Source organism: Cervus canadensis, chromosome 8 (assembly GCF_019320065.1).
Source record: "Cervus canadensis isolate Bull #8, Minnesota chromosome 8, ASM1932006v1, whole genome shotgun sequence".
Lineage (NCBI taxonomy): Eukaryota > Metazoa > Chordata > Mammalia > Artiodactyla > Cervidae > Cervus > Cervus canadensis.
The window spans coordinates 76,575,659-76,597,138 of NC_057393.1; the positions used below are offsets into that span (position 1 = coordinate 76,575,659).

The 21,480-nt window shown below is 36.8% G+C and overlaps 1 pseudogene; it reads left to right on the top strand.

The window, feature by feature from the left end:
- LOC122446819 overlaps positions 1-21,480 on the top strand; it is a 61,583-nt pseudogene that overhangs the window by 33,819 nt on the left and 6,284 nt on the right.

A 21,480-nucleotide genomic window follows, 5' to 3' on the forward strand; every position in this document is an offset into this window, starting at 1 on the left:
AATTCTCCCCATCTCTTTTTTAACAGTTATGCTTTTTATTTTTTTAATTAATTTATTTATTTTAATTGGAGGCTAATTACTTTACAATATTGTAGTGGTTTTTGCCATACATTGACATGAATCAGCCATGGGTGTACATGTGTTCCCCATCCTGAACCTCCCTCCCTCCCCATCCCACCCCTCAGGGTCATCCCAGTGCACCAGCCCTGAGCACCCTGTCTCACGCATCGAACCTGGACTGGAGATCTATTTCACATATGATAATATACATGTTTCAGTGCTATTCTCTCACATCACTTGTTCTATTTCCCCAAACTAACTGCATCTGAATGCCATGAAATTTTGTATGTTATCCAACTGACAATGTCATAGATGGGAACGACTTGGAAGTGTAGGGGCATTTGAGAGGAGGAAGAGTTTAGGTAAGAGAAAAGACAAATGAATTCATTTGTCAAATCCTTTCAACTGGCATGAAAGCAGTAAGTCTTGAAAATGAAATATTAGTTCCCACAAATGCCAAAGATTCTTTTTCCTTCCATTCTTCATGTCCCAATTTATCATTACAGAACAAGTCAACAGTCAGAGTGGTATTTGCAATATTCGCACAGGGTATCAAAGAAACATTTCATATTAAAAAAATCATTATTCAAGTATTTTACACATGGGTCTATATTGTCACACACACAAATTAATCCTGACTTAATTCAGCAGCAACTAGAACACTGAACACTAGAATTGTGAATAGCTTTTTAAAATTTAATAAGATTAAATTAAAATTTCAAAATTAAATTAAAACAAGCTATATATCTTTGATTTATAATTTTTAATATAAATCAATATATATTTTACTTTAATAGATAATGTTAAAATATTAAAAGTCAAATAGCTTTGTGAAGACATACACATATCATTGCTTTTAAAAATTTACATTTATCTTAATTCTATATTTTTTCATGAAAATATATTCAAATTAATTTGTTCAGTCATTATTGTCAACAATTTTGATAATAAAATGGTGTTTTTTTTGCTGATGCTTATGGAATAAATACATAATAATTTGTCATATATATATGTGTGTGTATGTTTATTTTATTACTTATCTAATCCCTGGTCCTAACAGAAAGTCCAATTATGCTCAGTAAAAATTTCATTTGTCTTTGAGTATTTGACAATTTTCAATCATATAAAACCCATTGTTTTACAAGTTTTGATTCTGTCATAATTCAACTCAGTTCAGTTGCTCAGTCGTGTCCGACTCTTTGCGACCCCATGAACTGCAGCACAACAGGCCTCCCTATCCATCACTAACTCCCGGAGCTTGCTCAAACTCAAGTCCATTGAGTCAGTGATACCATCCAACCATCTCATCCTCTCTCATCCCCTTCTCCTCCTGCCTTCAATCTTTCCCAGCATCAGGGTCTTTTCAAATGAGTCAGCTCTTCACATCAGGTGGCCAGCGTATTGGAGTTTCAGCTTCAACATCAATCCTTCCAATGAATATTCAGGACTGATTTCCTTTAGGATGGACTGGTTGGATTTCCTTGCAGTCCAAGGGACTCTCAAGAGTCTTCTCCAACACCACAATTCAAAAGCATTAATTCTTCGGTGCTCAGCTTTCTTTATAGTCCAGCTCTCACATGCATACATGACTACTGGAAAAACCATAGCTTTGACTAGATGGACCTTTGTTGGCAAAGTAATGTCTCTGCTTTTTAATACGCTATCTAGGTTGGCCATAGCTATTCTTCCAAGAGCAAGCATCTTTTAATTTCATGGCTATAGTCACCAACCTGCAGTGATTTTGGCGCCCCAAAAAATAAAGTCTCTCACTGTTTCCATTGTTTTCCCATCTATTTGCCATGAAGTGATGGGACCGGATGCCATGATCTTCGTGTTCTGAATGTTGAGTTTTAAGTCATACTTAAATCTGTCATAATTAAGGTCTATTTATCATGCAGGAAGGGCAGAATAGCTTGTTAACCAACTTGGTACCTTGATTTATAACTTCATCAATTTTAGACATGTGACATGACCTTCATCTGTGCCCTTGCCACAGTAGCTTTGCTGTTAGCTCTGCTTCCCAACCCGCCAGCTTCCAGACACAAGCCAGAACTGAGTCTCTCTGGCTCTGATTGGGTCACATGACCCCGAACCCTGAATTGAATGCAAGGTGCCACTGACCAGCCTAGAAAGACTGGAAGGTCTAGAATATCAGCAAGCACCAAAATCTAGAAGACTAGAAGGATTTTGGAATGGACTCAACACAAACATACATATCATTATGTTTATATTCTAGATTTTGGAATGGACTCGACTCCACTTGAGTATCATAAAGTGAGTGTGATAAGAAGGCAGATCAAGTTTTGTGAGTTCTAACACTTTTCCAATCAGGGGAGGGGGTAAGCTTTTTAAGAAAAAGAAGACAAAATTTAAAATTCAAAATTAGATATTGAAAGAAAATATTTCAAAGAAGAAGAAAATAAACAAACCCCAAATTCCCCAAAAAAAAGGAATGCCACCATTATCGCAAAATCCTCCCTAGAATATCTGTTATTATTTTTTTCTATGAGTTTTGGCTGCATACCCTTCAATCACTTCTTCATACAACAATCACATCACAATACCATTTTTTAAAGGAGGCTGGAAAGATAATTCAGTCCTCTTCTACCATAGTTGAATATTATTTTTTTAATAACTGATAGCTTTAAAATATACTTGCAACTTCACAATGTATTAATAATTTTCTGTATGTTTTATGGCAAATTATTATTATATTATTATCATTGCCAAATTAAGGACTTTTTTCAAGTTTCTCTTATGAATGAGCTGGATGATTTCAAGATATTTCAATTTTTCTTGACCAAGTTTGATAAATACTCTTCAAACTGATATCACTCATTAACTAGCTTGCTGTCAGTGCCCTCTTGTCTTACAAGGTCAGTGACCATGGTAGCCAGTAGTGAGTATGGCTGGAAATCAGTAATCACATTAGAATATCAGCAAGCACCAAACAATAATCAAGTGACTATGAACCATATAAATATATCCACTGAAGCACAAACTAAATGTATTCCCAACTCAACTTCCCCTTAGCTGGACTCAAAACTATTCCTTCAGCCCTTCTAATACTTCAAACACAAAGGGAAGTGTGGATGAGGAAGGTCAGGATGGAAAGATACAGTCATGTAAATAAGAGACTTAGAGATTTAGGCTTCAGTAGCTTCATAGTATACCCACTTCTGGTGGTTCCCCAGAGAAAATTCTGAAGCTGTTTCCTGAAGAATGGGGAATAGATTCTGGCAGGTCAAAATAGCAGCTGTCCATTACTATCATGCTGGCTTTTATTCCATCACTAAGTCCATTTTTACCCATGAGTAAATATACCTTCTACAAAAGATTTTTGCTGCCCTCAATTAAAATGACACTTTGTTTTTCCTTTTGTTTTTTTCTCCCTAGAATATCCTATATCCCATCTTTACTTGACCTAGTCATTCCCATTTTACAAGGTTTAAGGGAGGCTTTTTTTTTTTAATCTGTGATCTCCCTATCCTAGGGTTTTCAAAATCTGTTCCTTTGAACACTAGCTCTTTGAAATGCCCTGTTTATTTATTTATTATTTTTTTTGAGATGCCCTGTTTAAAAAAAAAAAGTATTCTATGATCAAACAGATTTGGGAAAAGTTGCATGATTTCTCTTTTTTTTTTTCCTCACAATTGAATTTTATTTTTTCTTGTTTTAAAAAAAATTGAAATATGGTTGGTTTACAATGTTGTATACATCAAAGTGATTCAGGTGTATTATATATATATATATATCCTTTTTCAGATTCTTTTCCCTTACACCTTATTACAAAGTGCTGAGTTCAGTTCCCTCTGCTATAGAGTAGGTCCTTGGTGATTATCTATTTTATATGCAGTAGTGTATATATGTTAATCCCAAACTCCTAACTTATCTCTCCTCCTTCCCATCCCCTTTGGTAACCATGTTTGTTTTCTATCATGTCTGTCAGTCTCTTTCTGCTTTGCTAAAAAGTTCATTTGTGTCATTTTTCTAGGTTCTACCTAAGTGATATTATATGATACTTGTCTTTGCCTGGCTTACTTCACTTAGTGTGATACTCTATGTCCATCCATGTTGCTGCAAAAGGCATTGTTTTCTTCCTTTAATGGCTGAGTAATATTTCATTTTATGTATATGCTGTTGTTGTTCAGTTGCTCAGTCATGTCCAACTCTTTGTGACCCCATGGATTGCAGCATGCCAGGCTTCCCTGTCCTTCACCACCTCCCCGAGTTCGCGCAAACTCATGTCCGTTGAGTTGGTGATGCTGTCCAACTGTCTCATCCTCTGTCATCCCCTTTCTCCTCCTACCTTCAATCTTTTCCTAGCATCAGTATATACCACATCTTTTTTTATCTATTCATCTGTCAATATGCCTATTAGTACTTCCAGAGTTGGGAAGTTCTATTGTATGAAAATAATCATTATTACACCAGGCTGTTTAATTGCTATATGTATCTTATATTTACCTTTGCTATAAACTTTACAGAATATATTGATTTTACAGATGAGGAAACTCTAGGTTAAATAATTCAGTGAAAATTTCACTATAGATAAGAGAGAGAGCCCAGTTTTGAGCTCAGACTCTCTTACCTATCTAATTTTATTTAAACCAGAGCTTGCTAATATATTCCCAGGCCCAGGCCCCCTTTCTGCAAAACCATTATGAGTTCAGTTCAGTTCAGTCGCTCAGTCATGTCCAACTCTTGGTGACCCCATGGACTGCAGCACGTCAGGCCTCCCTGTCCGTCACCAACTCCCAGAGTTTACTCAAACTTATGTCCATTGAGTCAGTGATGCCATCCAATCATCTCATCCTCTGTTGTCCCCTTCTCCTCCCGCCTTCAATCTTTCTCAGCATCAGGGTCTTTATAAATGAGTCAGCTCTTCACATAGAGTGGCCAGCATATTGGAGTTTCAGCTTCAACATCAATCCTTCCAATGAATATTCAGGACTGATTTCCTTTAGGATTGACTGGTTGGATCTCCTTGCAGTCCAAGGGACTCTCAAGAGTCTTCTCCAACACCACAGTTCAAAAGCATTAATTCTTCGGTGCTCAGCTTTCTTTATAGTCCAACTCTCACATGCATACATGACTACTGGAAAAACCATAGCTTTGACTAGACAGACCTTTGTTGGCAAAGTAATGTCTCTGCTTTTTAATATGCTGTCTAGGTTGGTCATAACTTTTCTTCCAAGAGCAAGCATCTTTTAATTTCACGGCTGCAGTCACCATCTGCAGTGATTTCAGAGCCCAAAAATATAAAGTCTCTCACTGTTTCCACTGTTTCCCCATCTATTTGCCATGCAGTGATGAGGCCAGATGCTATGATCTTCGTGTTCTGAATGTTGAGTTTTAAGCCAACCTTTTCACTCTCCTCTTTCACTTGCATCAGAGACTCTTTAGTTCTCCGCTTTCTGCCATAATGGTGATGTCATCTGCATACCTGAGGTTATTGATATTTCTCCCGGCAATCTTGATTCCAGCTTGTGCTTCCTCCAGTCCAGCATTTCTCATGATGTACTCTGCATAGAAGTTAAATAAGCAGGGTGACAATATACAGCCTTGATGTACTCCTTTGCCTATTTGGAACCAGTCTGTTGTTCCATGTCCAGTTCTAACTGTTGCTTCTTGACCTGCATACAGATTTCTCAGGAGGCAGCTAAGGTGGTCTGGTATGCCCATATCTTGAGGAATTTTCCACAGTTTGTTGTGATCCACACAGTCAAAGGCTTTGGCATAGTCAATAAAACAGAAATAGATGTTTTTCTGGAACTCTTGTGCTTTTTCGATGATCCAGCGGATGTTGGCAATGTGATCTCTGGTTCCTCTGCCTTTTCTAAATCCAGCTTGAACATCTGGAAGTTCACAGTTCATGAACTGTTGAAGCCTGGCTTGGAGAATTTGGAGCATTACTTTGCTAGCGTGTGAGATGAGTGCAATTGTGCAGTAGTTTGAACATTCTTTGTCATTGCCTTTCTTTGGGATTGGAATGAAAACTGACCTTTTCCAGTCCTGTGGCCACTGCTGAGTTTTCCAAATTTGCTGGCATATTGAATGCAGCACGTTCACAGCATCATCTTTTAGGATTTGAAAGAACTCCAGTGGAATTCCATCACCTCCACTAGCTTTGTTCATTGTGATGCTTCCTAAGGCCCACTTGACTTTGCATTCCAGGATGTCTGACTCTAGGTGAGTGATCATACCAAATAATTATCTGGGTCATGAAGATCTTTTTTGTATAGTTCTTTTGTGTATTCTTGCCACCTCTTCTCAATATCTCTGCTTCTGTTAGGTCCATACCATTTCTGTCCTTTATTGTGCCCATCTTTGCATGAAAGGTTCCCTTGGTATCTCTGATTTTCTTGAAGAGATCTCTAGTCTTTCCCATTCTATTGTTTTCCTCTATTTCTTTGCATTGATCAAACCCGTATGAAATCACCCATAAAAACAGGCTACACCCCATGCACTTCAGGTACACCACTCCTGGGTCCTATTCCCTTCTGCCTCCTAGCAGAGCCATTTGTGTAGCTCTATAATGTCTTGCAGTAGGTCGTAAACACCTCTAAAGGGACCTTTATCTTAGTCATCTTATCCCCCAAACCTGTCATGGTATCTGACACATAGTAAGTATTCAATACGTATTTGTTGACTTAATACCTATTGATAGCATTTTAAACTTCCTCAACTTGCATTTAGTTTCAAAAAGGAGAAATCAAATCCAATAAATGAAATGCCAGAAAGCGGAAACTAGGAGGCTTTATACAACTTTTCCAAATTCCTTCATATTGCTCCACTTCAGCTGTTTACCAAGTGAATAAGGAAATTAAAAAGCAGCTACAAGCTGTTTTAATAGTCAGACTCAAATTCAATTTGGAATCAGGACAGAGATATATTATTTCTGAAGGTCCTTAACTGAAAAAGAATGGAAAATATGTTAAATAAAACTCAGAATCAACTGTAGCCTGATATGTGCAGCTTTGAAAGAGAAAACAAACAGCAGCATTCTTAATAATGTCTAATAATTCCCACAGCTTAGGGACATAAAAAATATTCATTCTGATAGACAATATTTCAATTCAGGCTCTTGTCCTTCAACTGGTAAACTAAGAGCACCCTCTGAATGTCCTACAGAGTGAACTCTGCAGAAACGATCTTAATTTCAGAATATTCAAGTTCAAATCATGAGTCATCTTCTCCATTTCAATCACAATTCTGGTATACTTTTTGTTGGCTAAAATGAATATTTCTTACTGTAGGAAAAAAAAACAATCTAAGCAAATTGGCACACTCACTTCCAAAAACTTAAACCAAACACATTTTGGTACCAACATAAACAGGCCTTACCCGAGTTTGCAGTGTCTTTCAAGACAACAAAATGGCTTTTCTTAAAACTCCCTTAACCACATTATGAATATATCACATATCACAAATCCATATACTACATTATTTTGATTGTAAGAAGCCAGTCCAAATATTTAATGTGGATAATTCTGAAGAACAAAATTCTCTGCAGGGAGCAACAAGATGACCAGAGCTGCCTGCCAGGTAGGATCCCAGCTGTGAAACTAAACCCAATCCCCACGTGACCTCCAAAATGTTCTTGCCCCTTTCAGCTTTTAGTTGTTCAGTGGCTCTTTAGTACCTTCAGAAGAAAGACAGACCAACAAGCCCTTCCAAGGCCTGAATTCCTCTTTTCTCTCCATATTTATATTTATCTCTATATTTATCTCCATATAGAACTACTTCAAATTTCCTATATATGCCTTTTTATTTTATATTGGGTTGAGCAAAAAAATTAACTTTTCCTTGTGGAAAAACCTGAACCCAGTATCGCCATGGTTTTGGTCAAAACACAAAATAGCCTCCCAATTCTCACCCATTCTTTCTCCCTCCTCTGACTCTCCCTGCCTCTCCAAAACAAGGTGTAGTCACACAATTCCACTCCCAAGTATACACACCTGAATGTTTATAGCAGCTTTATTCATAATAGCCAAAAAGTAAAAACAAACCATTTATACATAGGTTGATAAATAGATCAACTAAATGGGAAATGCCCATTCAATGGAATATTCAGTTCAGTTCAGTCACTCAGTCTTGTCTGACTCTTTGCGACACCATGAATCACAGCACGCCAGGCCTCCCTGTCCATCACCAACTTCCAGAGTTTATTCAAACTCACGTCCATCGAGTCGGTGATGCCATCCAGCCATCTCATCCTCTGTCGTCCCCTTCTTCTCCTGCCCCCAATTCCTCCCAGCATCAGGGTCTTTTCCAATGAGTCAACTCTTCGCATGAGGTGGCCAAAGTACTGGAGTCTCAGCTTCAGCATCAGTCCTTCCAATGAACACCCAGGACTGATCTCCTTTAGGATGGACTTGGTACTAAAAAGGAATGAAATACTAACTCATGCTACAACATGGATGAATCTTGAAAACACTACACAAAGCAAAAGAAGCCAGATACAAATATTGTAAGATTTCATTTACATTAAATAGTCAGAATAGGCAAACCTATAGAGATAGAAAGCATATTAGTGACTACATAGGGATGGAAGAGTTGGGGGAAATGGGAAGTAACTGCTAAAATTTACAGAATTAATTTGGGGTAAGGTAACAAAAGTATTCTAAAATTGATTGCAGTGAAGGTTGCATATCTCAATGAGTATACTAAAAGCCATTGAATTGTGTAGTTTTAAATGAGTGAATTGTGTGGTATATAAATTGCCTGTCAATAAAGCTGTTATTAAAACAATGCTCACAGAAGGATAAATTAGGAGTTTGGAATTAACATTACACACTACTGTATAAAAAACAGATAATTAACAAGAACTTACTATATAGCACAGGGAACTCTACTCAATACTCTGTGATAACTTATATGGGGAAAGAATCTGAAAAAGAATAGATATGTGTATGTTGGTGGTGTTGTGGCTAAGTCATGTCCGACTGCCCCATGGATTGTAGCCCACCAGGCTCCTCTGTCCATGGAATTTTCCAGGCAAGGATACTGGAGTGAGTTGCCATTTTCCTTCTCCAGGGGATCTCCCCAACCCAGGGACTGAACCCCTGCATCTCCTGCATTGGCAGGCAGATTCTTTACCACTGAGCCACCAGGAAAGCCCAGGTATATGGAGATGGATAATTAAATCACTTAGCTGTATACCTGAAAATAACACAACATTGTAAATCAACTATCCTCCAATATAAAATAAAAACTTTTTTAAATAAACAATGTTCAAGGAAACTCCAACATTTCCCTGAACAGTCTATAACTCCATCCTCTGATTACCTCTATCCCTGGCACATGAATTTTTATCATTAATTTATAACAACTAAGAGCTGTCATTTTGCCAAGCAATTCACAGCCAATATCTTATTTAGTATTTCTAATAAATTCAAGATAAGTATATTATCATATGACTTTGCAATTAGACACATTTTTAAGTGCTATGTCATTCAGTAGAACTGTTTCTTAAAGACAGAAGCTGCACATACATGTCTCACTATGATCAAATGGAATTTTTTTGTTTGGTCCAAAGTTAGTGTTCTTAAAAAGCTTTAAATTAGTTGATGACATTTAAAAAATCTGGGTATTTTATATAAAAATCCATTTTGCTAACCTATCTTACAGAAATTCATAGAGCCTAATTATGAGATTTGACCAAAGCCTTTAAATCTGGAGACTCTTCTCCAACTTGACACAGTCTTTACCCCTCCTTATTGTCTCATATTTATCTTACTTTACTAATTAATGCTACCTGCATAAGGTATCATAATGAATTTATAAACAACAACTACCACTGGGCACAGACTTTGCGTTCCTTCTGTTCATCTTTGCATTCCTGTGGTAACTGAACAGTACCTGATAAGTAGCATGCTCACAATAAATAACCCTGAATTGTTACCTCTCTAACATTATAAGTGAGTGGTGTTCTAAAGCATGTTTCTGCACCTCCTCCCCTCTTTTTTCTTCATTTTACCAGCTAATAAATTCTCAGAGCACCACCTTGCATTGGACTCTTGGTTGAAATCAGTTCAACCAAGTTCAAATCCTAGCCTTCCAGGGAAACAAAAGGAAGTAAGATTTTACTCACAAAACCATCAGCAAATGGTACCAAACACTATTAACAAAATGCAAGCGTGGTATACAGATTATAGAGATGGATTTCTCTGCCCCCATCCCAAATAGATTCAAGCTGAATACGCTTTAGAAAAAGTACATATATATGAACTCTTAAGATCTTACTAACTTTGATTACCCAATGAAGACTGGAATGGTCCAGTCTGAAACTGATATATGAATTTTCTGGGAGGGTATGTTTTGCCAAGTAATTTAACAGTGTAAACAAAACTTATAGGAGTTTGTTTAACCTACTTATCAGGAAAGAAAAAAAGTTAAAGGCTTATAACGCTATTATTGCTTATATGCAAATTATACTGACTAAAACAAATCTTCAGTTACTTAAAATACTTCCAATAAGACCCCCCGAAGCATTTGATTAGCACCTGGTACTGACTACAGTGGTAGCATACTGAACTCTGAGTCAAACTTTCGCTGGTTCACTGGTGGTGCAGAAAAGTAGCCCACTTTTATATACAGTTATATTAATCACATACATATACTGAAGTACAATTAGTCATGTATGTACTGTACGTAAATATAAGCTAAATCTTTCATCTTCTAATAATGTAATAATGCTTTATTTATCTAATTTTTAAATATTCATACTCACAGAAAATTAGAAGAAAAAATATTAAATTTTTAATAATGCCAACAACCCAAAGACTAATATTTAATATTTTATTATCTTTCCTTATAGTCTTATTTTTGTTTATTTTTGCATAATTTTAATCATAAATTAAATCACTTTTGTACATTGCTTCCAATTCTAAATTATAACTCAAAATTTTTAATGGATGCTTAATACTTCATTGTGTGTATGTATCCAGATTTACAATAACTATTTCCCTATTATTGAATGTTTAAGTTATATCTTATTTTTCAGATTTATTAAGAATGCTGCAATTATCATTCAATAAAAAATGTTTTTTCATATTTCAAGTTATGTCCTGAGACTAAATTCCCCCAAAGTAGAATTACATTGTTAATGTCTTCATCTGTATTTACCTAAGTTCCATGAAGGTTGGCTTGATTTCTCTTCCTACCAGTTGTGTAGGTTCACCACTCCTTTCTTAGGGAAGACTGTTTTCTTCTTCTCAACTATGATGGATAGGGCTGGCTGCAGACAATCTGCAGAAGTCAGAGAAGAATGTCCTTGGTGCCGCATCATTTGCTTTTCACCCCTGTTCATGCAGCCACCTTGATCCATCTCTGCGCCGCTCCCTGTATCCCCTTCCCCCTCAGGCCTACAGTGCCTCTGCTCCTCCACCTGATTTCCTACTGGACCTGTGCACTCCAGTAGGGAGTTAATTGCTGGAGCCACTTTTTTTTTTTTTAATCTAGAAGTACATACAAGGGAAGGTATGCTCATCTAAAAGAAGATCTGCGTCTGCTACAAGGAGCTACAGGGCTGATGGAAGACCTTTGGGTGGCCAGGAACTTCCTGGGGCCCTTGAATCTGACCTTGCAGAGGCTACTCGCCTGTTTTGAAAGAATTGTTTTGGAGGAAAAAGAAAGAAAGAAAGAACTGCTTTAGTTTCAATGACCTTTATTTATTTGTCCTGTTTGTAAAAGTAATATGTGCTCCCTATTAAAAATCTGAAAAATACTATCTCCAAAAGAATTAAGAAAAAAAAAACAAAAAAACAAAATCACCAGGATTGCATCACCAGCTCAGTGCATTTAGTTAGAAGCCTCTGTACCCTCATCTTGAGCCCCCATGGCATCTGCAGCCCAAGGGAGAAGCTAGGTTCTGCCTGTTCCTTTTTGATCAGCTCCCAGAAATTTGTGCTTAACCAGGTCTCCAGAATTGGAACCAGAAATGTGGTTTTATCTCATCTTAGCTCAGAGGGCTTTTGAAAGCCCAGACTAGCAGTTTCTCTCCCTTGTCACTTAGAGGATAGCATGCTTCCTGTCTGTGTTCCAAATCCAGTGGCGTTTCCTGGAATTCAATTGCCTTCCTCTCTCTGCAGAGGAAGTGAACAGCTTAGAAACCTAGGCTGTCCAGAAAGGGAACTCAATTATTGGCATAAACATCTTTATACTGCTTCCCATGAGTGTAATTGTCAAATACCTTCCGTTTTGCTTCTTATTTTTAGTACTTCTTGTCAGACATTTGACTCAGGCTAACTTTCTGACCTTTTCTTTTCCTTTAATTTTTACTGGAGTAGAGTTGCTTTACAATGTTGTGTTAGTTTCTGCTGTAAGCAAAGTGAGTTGGTTACACACATACATGTGTCCACTCTTTTTAAGATTCGTTTTCCATGTAGGTCATTGCAGAATATTGAGGAGCAGTCACTGTGCTATACAGTAGGTTCTCATCAGTTATCTACTTTATATGTATATTTTATATATAGCAGTGTGCAGATGTCAGTCTCAACCTTTCTGGCCTTTTCGTTTGTAACTTAGTTTTCCTTGGACTCAGCTTTCAAAGTGATTTGTCCTTGGGAGGCAGCATGGGGCAGTGGTTAATGGTGTGGGTCTAATGACAGCACACTGAGGGCCCCATGGTGAAATAGGCACTTGGTACATAGCTGGTGCGGATGGTAAGGGGTCCAAGCTCCTTGGAAGGCACTTTGGCACTAGCTTCAAAGTTAAAAATGCATATAGCCTTCAATTCATTAATCCCACTTCTGGGAATGTATCCCACAGATAGATCTGCACACATGGGAAATTAATATGTGCCCAATCCTTATTGTAGCATTTATATTATTATGTTATTCATTATAATCATATATTATAGTATAATGGTATATTTTAATTAATGATCATAATAGAATAATGTAAGTATATATTATTATACTCTTTTTATTGATACTATTATTATTGATATTATTGATATTTATTTTATTATTTTGTTATAATTATATATGACTATGGTATATTATATCATGTTATGTTATATATAAGTATCTATTGGTATGTTATTATAAGTATAATTTAATTATATTATGATATGTTATATATAAGTATATATTATTCTAGTCTATATTATTATTATTATTCTTACTGTAGCAAAAGATTTATAAATAACCAAATATCCATTCGTAAAAGACTGGTTAAATAATTACATCAACATAATGGAATATTATATAGATGTTTCAGAAGTGAGAAAGTCCTCTACATACTGATATAGTAGATATTTAACACTATACAGAAGATACATAATTCATATTATATGAAAGAGAACGGATTTTTTATAATATGTGATCTATATTATATATTCATAATGCACCATATATAAGTGTTTTATATATACATACATACATACATACATATACATATATAAGGCAGCTTGGAGAGAGGTTAAGAGCACAGACTCTGGAGCCAGACTACCTAAGTCAGAACCTGTCTCCACCTCTTTCTATCTGTGTGATCTTGGGCAAGTCACTTAGCCTCTCTGTGTCTTGATATAATCATCTATCAGACAGAAATAATAACAGTACTCATCTCATAGAGTTGGTGAGAGTATTAAATGAGTTAATATGCACAAATGCTTAGAACTGGGCCTGGCACACAGCAGAAAGAACCATAGAAGTGTTAGCTACATTTATATTCCATTAAGTGAAAACAGCAAAGTTTGGAGGTGTATAATATGCTACACTTAGCATATTATAAAGAAGTGAGAGCATATAAGAAGCCCTATTTGCATTTGCTTTTCTTTGCACAGAGCAGCATCAGAAAGATACTTATGGGAGGAAGGGGAGGGGTGTTAGACACAGATAGGGGAAACTTTTTAAGTGCAGATTTTTGAATGTCCTTCTGACTTTTTGAACCTCATGGATTCAATGCCTATTCAAAAAAAATACAGTTAGTTTTTTTTTTTTTTAAAAAGGAGTATGAACCTCAGATTCATGAGAGTCTGAACTCTGGCTCCACCACTCACTAGCTCCAAAGCCTGGAACAAAATTACATAAGTTATGACTTCACCAAGGCTGAGATTTCTTTCTCCATAAAAATCATACCCATCAGTAATTGAGATATACCAGTAACATGTCTGATGTAAGGCAGGCCCATGACATGTGTTCAGGAAGTGTTAAAGGCCCCTGATTACACTTGCTCTTCACTTCCACTTTCTTCCAGGTGCCCCCAAAGACATTGATTCTTCTCCTCCAGCTGCTGGCATTCCAGAACTAGAGAACAAATTACATGGGGATGGAAGAGGAAGGCCAGACTCGGGGGTGAAATTAGAGCAGGGTTCGAATTCCAGCTAAGCAGATTATTACCAACAGCATGGACTTGAGCAAGTGGCCTCAGTTTCTTCACTTGTGAAACAGAGACCATAACAATGTCTCCATCTTGTAGGGCTGTTGGGAGAACTAAAAATGATATTTGTGAAGCACCCAGCTTAGCACAGAGGAGGCGCTGCATCCATGGGAGTGATTGTGAAGCGGAGGGCTGGAGAGGCTGGAAGAGATGGGGAATGGCTTTTATTCCCAGCTCCTGCTCTTCCAGCATTGTCAGTGGTTTAACTATTGAAGGTCATTACTAAATCTTGCCCTCTTTAGCCTCCTGGGGAACCAAGAGCATCTGGGTTAAGTGGTCACATTATCATTCTCAGCGATGCAAACAAGGCAGATGAGGCCCCAGTTCTCAAAAAGTCTATCCTCTGGTGAACCACAAACAAGCAAGCACAGAGGATTAGGATCGTGTTTCTGGGGTAATGCCAGAGTGAGATGATTACAAAGGTAAATTGGGGAGCTCAGGTCATTGGTTTAGGGTTTGACTATGCTTTTTTCATACTGAAGATGTCCTAGTATCCAGTTTTTTGAAAGATTGAGGACTTCAAACATGATTTTCATCTAAGGAGGGAGAAGGAAGAGGTCAAGTTAGAAGGCCATTTAAATCCTGTCTCCAAAGAGACACATGAAAAGATGTTCAACATTGCTAATTATTACAGAAATGCAAATCAAAACTACAATGAGATATCACCTCACACTAGCCAGAATGGCTATCATCAAAAATTCACAAACAAATCTATGGCTGATTCATATCAATGTATGACAAAACCCACTGAAATGTTGTGAAGTAATTAGCCTCCAACTAATAAAAAAATTAAAAAAAAAAAAAAATTCACAAACAATAAATACTGGAGAGGGTGTGGAGAGAAGGGAACCCTCCTACACTGTTGGGAGGAATGTAAATTGGCGCAACCACTATGGAGAACAGCATGGAGTTTCCTTAAAAAAACTAACAATAGAACTTCCATATGACTCTGCAATCCCACTCCTGGGCAAATATCCAGAGACAAACATGTTCCGAAAGGATACATGCACCCCAGTGCTCACTGCAACACTGTTTATGACAGCCAAGACATGGAAGTAACCTAAATGCCCATCATCCATCTAAAGAGGAATGGATAAAGAAGATGTGGTACATATATACAATGGAATGTTATTCAGCCATTAAAAAGAGTGAAATAATGCCACTTACAGCAACATGGATAAACCTAGAGACTGTCACACTAAGTGAAGTAAGACTGAGATGGAGAAATATTGCATGACATCCCTTCTATGAGGAAATCTAAAAAGACGTGATAAAAATGAACTTACTCACAAAACAGAAAGACTCACAGACTTAGAGAACGAACTTATGATTATCAGGGTGGATGGTGGGGGGAGGATGGAGAGAAAAGATAGTCAAGGAATTTAGGATGGACATGTACACAAAGGACCTACTAGAGGGCACATGAAACTGCTCGATGTTACGTGGCAGCACTGATGGGAGCGGAGTGTGGGGGAGAATGAATATAGGCATATGTGTGCTGAGTCCTTTTGGCACTGTTCACCTGAAGCTACCATAACATTGTTTGTTAACAGCTATACCCGAATACAAAATAAAAGCTAATAAATAAATAAACCCTGTCTCCACCTTCTGACTGGTCTCTCAATTGATGGAGTAGCAACTGGGCTGCAAGGTGGCTCCTTCCCAAAGTTCTGACACCGGGGTCCCACTGCTCAGTGTAACATTAACCATAACACTGACGTGATGTCACTGCACAGTACGATTTTTATGTCTTTGTGAACTTTTTATTTTTTTACTTTTCCTCTTGCTGAGAGCCATGTGCAGCTCCATGTATCACGGAGTCAGGTTTTTACTATCCTGAACGTGAAAGGTCACAATTTTGGCAAGATGTGGATAAGCAAAACCCCATGTGTGTCTATAAAACTAAATAGTAATTCCAAAGTATCTCTTAGCATGAGCCTGGGATGTTTCCCAGGTTTTAAAATATATAATTTAAAATTCATGATCCTTTTGAGAAAAAATGCAGGAAAGTCAAATAAATCTTCTCTTTTATATACACATACCTCAGGGAAAACAGAATTTTATGTAAATAACTGCAGGTGGTGATGTAACAGTATTACAATAGCCCCTATAAATTCTGGAGTTTTCCAACTGCGCTCTGAGCAAAGGCTCTGAGTCTCTGCAAATTCTGTTCCTTCTCCCTGGAGCACCCTTTCCCTTCCTCCCTACTTACACCTAATTCACCTGAAAATGTTCTAATTTTTTTTTAGTTACAAGTGAGACAATCCTTTCTCTGGGAAAAGGTCTTTCTGTAATCTCTCTAAGACTGGTTAGTTGCCCCTCCACTGTGCTCTCTCAGTTACCTGAGTCTTTATGAAATGACTTAAATAATCTTTACCACACTATTTAGAGTTCTTTTTTGCCCTTGACTTCATAGGCACAGAAATGGTTGAAAAATAATCCTTGGTTTGTAATGCATTATCATTGCTGGTTTATACTTAACCCTGTTTTATAATCATGCTCTTATTTATTTTATTTTTGGCCACACTGCATAGTATATGAGATCTTCGCTCTTGGACCAGGGATCTAACTCATGCCCCCTGTAGTGGAAGCCCAGAGTCTCAATACTGGACCACCAGGGAAGTCCAATATGTGTTTTGTTTTATCTCTTTACTTATTTGTAACCATACCACCTAGTATAAATATAATGGAAGATACATATGCAGCTTTAAGTATTCTAGTAGCTCTATTTAAAAAATATAAAGTAACAACTGAAATTAATTTTAATAATATATTTGTTTAACCTAATACAGCCAAGAGATTATCACTCCAACAAATAATCAATACAAACATTACTAATGAGATATTTACATTTGTTTTTTTTTTCCATATGAAGCCTTCAAAACTTGGTTCGTATTTTACATTTAGAGCATATATTAATTGTTTCTAGTCATATTTCAGATGATCAATAGTTATACACGGCCAGTGGCTACCATACTGGACAGCACAGATTTAAATTCCATGCACACATGACCAAAAACAAGAACTAAAATATTGCCAATAACTTATGTCTACCTATAGATGCCTCCCTCGTCTTGCTTTTTGTCAACTGCTCTGTTGGCCTGCTAGAGGTTAAGTTCATGGAGGACAGAATATGTACTAATATATTATATAGATATTTATGTTTCATGGTCTTCTCAAAGTGTGATCTCTAGACATGGAATTCCCGAGACACTTTCAGTTCAAAGTGTTTTTATAATAATACTAAGATGTCATTTGCCTTTTTCATAGGCTGACATTTGCACAAATCATGAAAGCAACGGTGTGTAAAACTGCTGGCACCTTAGCATAAATCAACATAGTAGCCCCATATAGTATGGTATTACCATACCATACTGGTAGTCCTTGTAATCATCAATGCCATGCACTGTTGGTTTTTTTAAAAAAAAGAAAAGTTTCACTTTAAATGTCCTTAAGTGTTAAAATGTATTTAATTTCATTAAATCTTGACCCTTTAATGCTCATCTTTTTAATATTTTGTGTAAGTGATGATATGCATAAAGCACTTCTGCTGCACATCGACGTGCAAGTGCTGTCCCAAAAAAGCTTTTGTGCAATTATTTGAGCTGTGAACTGAGCTAGAGGCTTTTTTTCATGTAACACCATCTTGACTTGAAAGAACAACTGACAAACCATGATCATTCAGAATTGAGACTTCAGTGGACATTTTCTCAAAATAAACAAAGTAAACCTGTCACTTCAGAGAAAACAACTGGCAATATTTATTGCCATTAATTAAAATTTGAGTTTTCAAATGAAGACTCAGATTTTGGAAAATTTGTATCTACCACTGTGAACTTCACAGCTTCTCAATATCTAAACTTTTTACTCTTCAGAAGAAGTTAGGGGGGATATTAACAAATGTGAAAATTTTTTGGTTGTTATATAAAGAAGTGGCAACATTCAGAAGACAGGTATAGCTCAGGGTGCCAATACTTAACAAATGACCAGCATATAATGTTAACAAAATCATGCATGGGCAACAGATCCAACCAAAGTATACGATAAACCAGGATTTTAACCTAACAGAGAACAAAATGTTCATTGATGTGGTTTCAGGTTTTATACTCCAAATACCTTTAAGAAATTATACTCACTGGGTTTTAGTATAGTATCAAAGATTATCCAAAATCAACTGAAAAGGCTATTAAGATACTCCTTCCTTTCCCAGTTGTGTACATATGTTTTTCTTTTCCTTCATATACTTTAAGCTAAAAACATACTGTAATAAATTGAATCCATATTGCAAGCAGATATGAAAATTCAGCTGCTCTCTATTAAGCCAGACATTAAAGAGGTTTGCAAAAATGTATAAGAGTGACATTCTATTCATTTTTATGCTTGGGAAAATATAGTTATTTTCATAAAATATATATTATTCATGTTTCCGTGTAACGGGTTCATTATTATTATTTTAAAATAATAAGTCAATATTTTTAAATTTCTGTTTTAATTTCACTACAGTAAGTATTGATAGACATAGTGAAAATAAACAAAAGCTCTTTGAGACCCTCAATAAATTTTAAGAGTGTAAACTATTTCTGAGATGAGACCAGAAGTTTAAGAACCACTAGCCTAGTACATTTCCTACTATATTATACTATACTATATTTTGCTTACATATTATATTTCACTTAGATATTATACTTATATATGTGTTAATATATATTTTATAGTTTTTATATTATGTTTACTAATATCTTAACAAGTGGTCGAAGTTCACACCACCAGTGATGGGACAAATCAACATCATGTGCTTTCCATGTAATGTACTGAGAAAGACACATCATTTCTACGGTATTCTTAACAAAAATGCATATCCTGAATCTAACCATAAAGTAACATCAGACAAACCCAAACACTGACATTCTACCAAATATTTTACTTGTATTTTTTGAAAAATATGTCAATATAAAAAAACAAAACTAACAAAAACAAAGCAAAACCAAGAAACGGTTTCAGTTAAAACTAACCTAAAGAGATATGACAACAGAATTCCACCTAAAACTGGGGGTAATATTAATGGCAATTGGAAAAACCTGAACAAAGTCTGTAGATAAGAAAATAATAGTCAATGTTAATTTCTTGATCTAGCTCATTGCACAGTGATTATGTCAGAGAATGTTCTTGTTTTTAGGAAATACACAATTAATGGGGGAAAGGTATCATTTCTGTTATTGACTCAGATGGTCCAGAAAACAATATGAGAGAAAAGAGCAAATGTGGTAAAATATTAATATTTGGAATTTGGGAAAAGGAAGTTCAGAAATTCCTTGCCTATTTTTGTCATCTGGTGGCTCAGATGGTAAAGAATCTGCCTGCAATGTGGAAGACCCTGGTTCGATCCCTGGGTCAGGAAGATCTCCTGGAGAAGAAACTGGCAATCCACTCCAGTATTCTTGCCTGGATAATCCCATGGACAGAGGAGCCTGGCAGGCTATATATAGTCCATGGGGTTGTAAAGAGTCGGACACAACTGAGCAACTCACACACACATGGTTGTCGTTCAGTCACTCAGTCGTGTCTGACTCTGCAACCACATGGACTACAGCATGCCAGGCTTCCCTGCCCTTCACCATCTCCAGCAGCTTGCTCAAACTCAAGTCCACTGAGTGGGTGATGCCATCCAACCATCGTCTCTTGGTTGTCCCCTTCTCCTCCTGCCTTCAATCTTTCACAGCATCAGGGTCTTTTCCAGTGAGTCAGTTCTTCACATCAGGTGGCCAAAGTATTAGAGTTTCAACATCCTTCCAATGAATATTCACGAATGATTTCCTTTAGGATTGACTGGTTTGATCTCCTTGCAGTCCAAGGGACTCTCAAGAGTCTTCTCCAACACCACAGTTCTAAATCATCACTTCTTTGGTGCTCAGCCTTCTTTATGGTCCAACATTAGTTCAACTTTTCTATTAGTCCAAAATTATGTCAAAACAAGGAGTTACACGGAAAAGGTTTACTCAACAAATACACGAGTGGATCAATTTCTAGATAACTCCACTTTCTTTAGTTTCTGGATTTAGATGTAAGAATGGTTAAATGGAGGAAAAATTAAAAATCTCTTACAGATACAGAGAACAGTCTTGTGGTTGCCACAGGGGGTGGGAGTTAGGGGAGGGAGGGATTGGGAGTTTGGGATTAGCAGATGCAAACTAGTTTATATAGGATGGATAAACAAAAAGGTCATACTGAATAGCATGGGAAACTATATTCAATATCCTGTGATAAACTGTAATGGAAATAATATGAAAATGAATATACATATATGTATATAACTGAGTCATTTTGCTATTTAGCAGAAATTAACACAACATTGAAAATCAAATACATTCCATAAAAATTTTTTAAAAAACAACAAAAGTCAAAAAGTCTCTTAATCATTACTATATCCTTAATTTGCTTTAACAATGTGTGCTAAAAGTACCTCCCAAATTTACCTCCTTTTGTTATTTTTTCTTAAAAGAGCCTTTGGACCCCAGAAATTGAGGTTTTTCATTACATGAACTGCAAGTCATTTTGCTCCAACTTTGATGTTGAGGGAAAGAGGACCGTTTGCCAGCCTTTAACACAAAATGAAGAGGAAAGAGTAATTAGAGAATTCCTCTTGGAAGAAATTAGAAAGGCGCTTGAGTCCCATCTTAGCTTCAGCCATCAGGAGTTAGGACAGCTAGGAGGGAAGTTAATCCTCAGCGGCTCTCAGTTTCAGGAGGCTCTGGACAGCAGGGCCAGGGGGTGGGACGAGGGAATCTGTGAATCTTCGTTCCACTCCTCTGGTCTGAAAGTGCATCTCTTGTGGCTTGACTGCTTTGAGAGTGAAAAAGGAGCCTAGGCCGTCTAGGATTGGCTGAAACGTGTGTGGTTAAGAGTCTAGCCCAACGGATAATTAGAAGCAGATTCTGGGAATGAGCAGAGGATTTTTTTCTTTTTTAAAACAATACACCCTCCGTCTTTTCTTAATTCAATTCTGCACCGGTTGCCTCGCCCGACTCCCTCTAG